This window comes from Cherax quadricarinatus, chromosome 31, assembly GCF_038502225.1.
Source record: "Cherax quadricarinatus isolate ZL_2023a chromosome 31, ASM3850222v1, whole genome shotgun sequence".
Classification (NCBI taxonomy): Eukaryota; Metazoa; Arthropoda; class Malacostraca; order Decapoda; family Parastacidae; genus Cherax; species Cherax quadricarinatus.
This window is the reverse complement of record NC_091322.1, coordinates 29,270,403-29,277,235: the sequence shown is the minus strand read 5'-3', so window position 1 is coordinate 29,277,235 and position 6,833 is coordinate 29,270,403.

Sequence of the window (6,833 nt, the reverse complement as noted above, 5' to 3'; positions counted from 1 at the left end):
AAGTCTATGATTTGGATTGGGGAAATAGGGAGGTGAAGGCAATTTCCTGTGGTGCATGAATACTAATCTTCCTATACATTCTATTCACGAGCCCTGCGCGCCGATGGACTCTCCTCAGAACCCACTACCTCTTACGGACAACACCTCTGTACCCTGACCCATTTGATACCTCTGACCTTGATCCCGGCTTCACCTTCGACGCAAAGTCGATTTTCAGATCGCTCGCACTTCCCATGACAATGACCTGTAGCCACCGTCCAAAAGACTTTAATACAAACTAGGCGGTCCCGATACTGTCTGACATACGTTCTCACTCTCAGCCAAAGAAACCCGCTACCGGGAAACTTCTTTCCCTACAACACTTACTTCGAAAGCAGTCTTGGACAAAATTCTTTTCCCCTCCAGCCAGCAAGTACAAAGTGCTTTGCCACGTGCAAAACACTCATGAGACATATTGGCCAAAAGATATGTTTCATGCCCATGACACGGGGGTCGTCCCACAATTACTAAAAACAACAGACATAGCCCCACTCCACAAAGGGGGCAGTAAAGCAACAGCAAAGAACTACAGACCGATAGCACTAACATCCCATATCATAAAAATCTTTGAAAGGGTCCTAAGAAGCAAGATCACCACCCATCTAGAAACCCATCAGTTACACAACCCAGGGCAACATGGGTTTAGAACAGGTCGCTCCTGTCTGTCTCAACTATTGGATCACTACGACAAGGTCCTAAATGCACTAGAAAACAAAAAGAATGCAGATGTAATATATACAGACTTTGCAAAAGCCTTCGACAAGTGTGACCATGGCGTAATAGCGCACAAAATGCGTGCTAAAGGAATAACAGGAAAAGTCGGTCGATGGATCTATAATTTCCTCACTAACAGAACACAGAGAGTAGTCGTCAACAGAGTAAAGTCCGAGGCAGCTACGGTGAAAAGCTCTGTTCCACAAGGCACAGTACTCGCTCCTATCTTGTTCCTCATCCTCATATCCGACATAGACAAGGATGTCAGCCACAGCACCGTGTCTTCCTTTGCAGATGACACCCGAATCTGCATGACAGTGTCTTCCATTGCAGACACTGCAAGGCTCCAGGCGGACATCAACCAAATCTTTCAGTGGGCTGCAGAAAACAACATGAAGTTCAACGATGAGAAATTTCAATTACTCAGATATGGTAAACACGAGGAAATTAAATCTTCATCAGAGTACAAAACAAATTCTGGCCACAAAATAGAGCGAAAATCAACGTCAAAGACTTGGGAGTGATCATGTTGGAGGATCTCACCTTCAAGGACCATAACATTGTATCAATCGCATCTGCTAGAAAAATGACAGGATGGATAATAAGAACCTTCAAAACTAGGGATGCCAAGCCCATGATGACACTCTTCAGGTCACTTGTTCTATCTAGGCTGGAATATTGCTGCACACTAACAGCACCTTTCAAGGCAGGTGAAATTGCTGACCTAGAAAATGTACAGAGAACCTTCACGGCGCGCATAACGGCGATAAAACACCTCAATTACTGGGAGCGCTTGAGGTTCCTAAACCTGTATTCCCTGGAACGCAGGCGGGAGAGATACATGATTATATACACCTGGAAAATCCTAGAGGGACTAGTACCAAACTTGCACACAAAAATCACTCACTACGAAAGCAAAAGACGTGGCAGACGATGCAACGTCCCCCCAATAAAAAGCAGGGGTGTCACTAGCACGTTAAGAGACCATACAATAAGTGTCAGGGGCCCGAGACTGTTCAACTGCCTCCCAGCATACATAAGGGGGATTATCAACAGACCCCTGGCAGTCTTCACGCTGGCACTGGACAAGCACCTAAAGTCGGTTCCTGATCAGCCGGGCTGTGGCTCGTACGTTGGTTTGCGTGCAGCCAGCAGTAACAGCCTGGTTGATCAGGCTCTGATCCACCAGGAGACCTGGTCACAGACCGGGCCGCGGGGGCGTTGACCCCCGGAACTCTCTCCAGGTAAACTCCAGGTACCCATATCCACTCTTTAAACGACGTTTCAGTTACTTCTTACATTCCTTTCTCACCTCGAGCTGTGGAACTGTCTTCATCCTACATATTATAATACAGCAAGAATTTATACAAAGTGGCCTGGACATTCACGAGCAACTTGAGTTCTAAAATCTCCCTTCACCAAAGTAGAAAGTTTTATCCGCCCTGTCAAACATAAACGTTATCTAAACGGTGTAGCTAAACTAACTTTCAGCTGCCAAGATTTACCATCCTTGGTTTATACAACGGAACAAAGTTTACGGGTACACATATTGCAGATCAGCAAAATGCACCATCTACGGCCTGGTCACAGACCGAGCCGCGGGGGCGTTGATCCCCGAAACTCTCTCCAGGTATCTCCAGGTATACAATGCAGTTGATCATAATAATCCACCATGCGGCCAATCGTCATTAATAATAATAATAATAATAATAATAATAATAATAATAATAATAATAATAATAATAATAATAATAATAATAATATATCTTTATTTACTACAAGTACATGTACAAGGTATACAGACCATAGCTGACATCAATAACATACTACTATATAGAAAGCCGCTTGTTATGCAGAGCATTTCGGGCAAATTAGGTCAGTTTTGTCCCAGGATGCGACCCACACCAGTCGACTAACACCCAGGTACCCATTTTACTGATGAGTGAACATGGACAACCGGTATAAGGAAACGTCTAATGTTTCCACTCCTTCGCCGGGAATCGAACCCGGACACTAACCGTACGAAGCGAGAGCTTTTGCCACCAGACCACGGGGCACCATTAGATTAGATTTAACTATGGAGAACCACATCCTGCATGTTCCTGCTGCTCAGTTCTTTTATGATTAAACGAATTTCCCTGTCTCAGAGAGGCTTATAACACACTGTGGAAGTGACTCTGCTCCATCTACAAGGTTACCACAGCATCCCTGCTTCAGGACTACCCGATGTCCACAACACCTTGTTGAAACCTCTCCTACAGTCACCAGTGAATTCATCCTTTATGAAATCCTCATCTCTGACGTTCCTACCTCTATGCCACCTCCCATTCTTGCTACTTCGATCTTTTCCGTTTCACATGTTTCACTGCCAACATAGCACTGCAGTAACACTTTAAGGTGGGAGGCGTATTTGTCCTTCCGATGACCTGTTTATGTACGACAAGTTGAGAAGATAGTTTGCCTAAACTGAAAATTCTTGATATATGTTCGATTGCATTGTGTGCATGGTTTAAAGCAACCTCCAGGCATCTGCATCGTGCTTCATCTATTTTCTTTATGACCAACGGGGCGTTCTTCCAAGACATCAGGTGTGAAGCCGAGTCCCTATGTATTACGTAGAGGTTATTCATGTTGGGAGTCATGTAGGTATGCTGGTGTTCTTTCAACCTGATCTGTAGGTTACGGGACATATCTCATACGTATTTCTGGTCACACTAGTGTTCTTGCAAGGTTCACAACATGAATAATGCCTGAATGATTCAAGAGGCCAGGCCTCACAGATGGTGGTTTTTGGAAGAACTCGTAGCTGGTCAGAAAGGAAATGGATAAAACGCGATGCAGATGCCCGGGAGCTGCAGTAATCCATATACTAAATACAATCCAACAAAACCTAGTTTTCAGTTTAGCCAAACCTTCAGCCTAACTCGTTGTACATAACCAGGTCATGGGAAGGACGGGTAGGTCTCCTAGATGGAAATAAATGGTATAAAATACCGACACAATGGAAAAATAAACGCATAAGCAGTATAATGTGACCCTTTATTGACAACGTTTCGCTCACACAGTGGGCTTTATCAAGTCACAAACAGATCTGACTCACGAAATCGTAATTACACGATTGCAAACAAACCATACCACAGGCAGGGTAGGTCTCCTGCAGTGCTCTTATTTCGCAATTTGCCTCACAGTGACTTCACTGATCCAGCCACTCACCTGCCTTTAATTAATATCACTTGTCATATTCTCCATTATTAACCATTGAAGTCCTCCTCAGGATGTGACCCACAACAGTCTACTAACTGTTGTACATGGAATCTATCTGCTTGCCCTTATATTCCGCCTTGTTTGAGGGGTTCGAGTTAAGTACACTAAACCCTGCGCTACGCGTTATATATACACCATTTATATGCCCTCAGAACAATTTTACAAATTTATATTACTATTTGAAAAATAACTTATAGATTTCATGAATAAAACTTATTATTTCTTGTCTACACTAAAACTATATTAGTTATCGTTGTATTCCTCTCAAATTATAGATACCATTTTCTTATATGAAGTTGGGCTACCGTTTTCTATGAATCAGAAGCCGTAGACTGCACATTTTTTTATTTGGACATTTGTCACTAATCGTTGCAGGGAATATATAGTCATGATGGTTGTTTAAAAGTAAACTTTGGCCTAGGTCAGTGTTTAATAATTGACAGGCGTCCCCAAACACCTCAATTTCACACCAGTCTCCAACTGTTTATAAGTTTATTTTAAGGCTGACCTAAATGCTATATAAGTAAGCTTATTTAAGCACAGGTACACATAAGTACAATTATCATACATAGTGTAAATTACCTAGGATAACCCAGCGCATATGTATTTTGTTATATTAAGACACTTGATGACCATGTTCACCTATCAGTAAAACAGATGTTTCGGTGTCAGTCGACTGGTGTTGGTCAATAAAATGGTTGTAAGACCATAATTTTTAAACGGGTGGAGAGGTAAGCCAGCGGAAGGCCTCGGTCAGATGACTATCAGCTCTAATGGCGGATCATCATCGCGTCAGGAGACACTAGCTTTGTTTCCTGACGAACCTTACCTAACCTAACCTGGTGTGGGTCACATCCTGGGGACAAAATTAACATGATTTGCACGAAATTCTCTGCATAACAAAGGGCTGTGTATATAGTAGTATGTCATTGATGTCAGCTAGGCCTGTACACCTTGTACATGTACTTGTAGTAATATCATTATTATAGTTTTCTCATCGTGTATACTACTAATAATTTATTATTATTTATTATTATCACACTGGCCGATTCCCACCAAGGCAGGGTGGCCCGAAAAAGAAAAGCTTTCACCATCATTCACTCTATCACTGTCTTGCCAGAAGGGTGCTTTACACTACAGTTTTTAAACTGCAACATTAACACTCCTTCAGAGTGCATTATTATTATTATTATAATCAAGGGGGAAGCGCTAAACCCGGAGGATTATACAGCGCCTGGGGGGGGGGATGTGGAAGGCATTCAGGCTTAATTCGGGGAACTGGAGCACAGATCCAATTCCCTAAATCAAGAGCCCCTCACCAACATCAAGGAACCTTCCTTGAGGGGCTTCAGAGTGCAGGCACTGTACTTCCCATCTCCAGGACTCAAGTCCGGTCTGCCGGTTTCCCTGAACCCCTTCATAAATGTTACTTTGCTCACACTCCAACAGCACGTCAAGTATTCTTTTTTAGTAAATGTGTACAGGAGAAGGGGTTACTAGCCCATTGCTCCCGGCATTTTAGTCGCCTCATACGACACGCATGGCTTACGGAGGAAAGATTCTTTTCCACTTCCCCATGGACAATAGAAGAAATAAAGGAGAACAAGAGCTATTTAGAAAAAGGAGAAAAACGTAGATATATATATATATATATATATATATATATATATATATATATATATATATATATATATATATATATATTATGTAATAAAATATTCCTATTGGTAAAAAAATATATACTAAAAGATGGGGTGGTAGGGGAAGTGGAATATTCAAACGGCTTCAGGAAGAAATCCAAATATTCTTCCTTCAAGCCTTTTTATGCACTTCTCCGAGGCTATGGGTCCCACAATTTACACCAGAGGTGGACCCCATCCTATATATATATATATATATATATATATATATATATATATATATATATATATATATATATATATATATATATATATATATATATATATATATATATATATATGCATGTGCGTGTCTGTGAAGTGTGACCAAAGTGTAAGTAGGAGTAGCAAGATATCCCTGTTATCTAGCGTGTTTATGAGACAGAAAAAGAAACCAGCAATCCTACCATCATGCAAAACAGTTACAGGTTTCTGTTTCACAGTCATCTGGCAGGACGGTAGTACTTCCCTGGGTGGTTGCTGTCTACCAACCTACTACCTACAATAATATAATAATAATATCTTTATTTACTACAAATACATGTACAAAATATACAATCCTAGCTGACATCAATGTCATACTACATTATAGATAGCCCCTTGTTATGCTGAGCATTTCAGGCAATTAGGCGTGTCCCAGGATGCAACCCATACCAGTCAACTAACACCCAGGTACCCATTATACTGATGGATGAACATAGACAACAGGTGTAAAGAAACACGCCCAATGTTTCTACCCTGGCTGGGAATCGAACCCAAACATAACAATATTTTATTACCTGTAAACTACATTATCTTTATACTTACTGCATAAACAAAATAAATTACATTATTTGTATACCTACTGCATAAAAGAAATAGAGTATTTGAATTTGAATGTGGACTCGTGGTAGCTGCTGCTCTTGGGCCTGTCTGTATTTTTGTCCTGCTATGATAGTTGTATTTAGACGTGTCATGTGTTTTGGAAAGCATTGGGGATTTCATATCTCTAGTAACATAATTGAAGGTCCAGGTAGAACTGCTAAGCTTAAAGGTTTTATGGGACTTGCCTCTTCATTTATACAGAGGTTTTAAATGTACTCTATTAGGTTAAAAGTACCTCTGGGAGGATGCATCACCACCACCATCCAATGTATA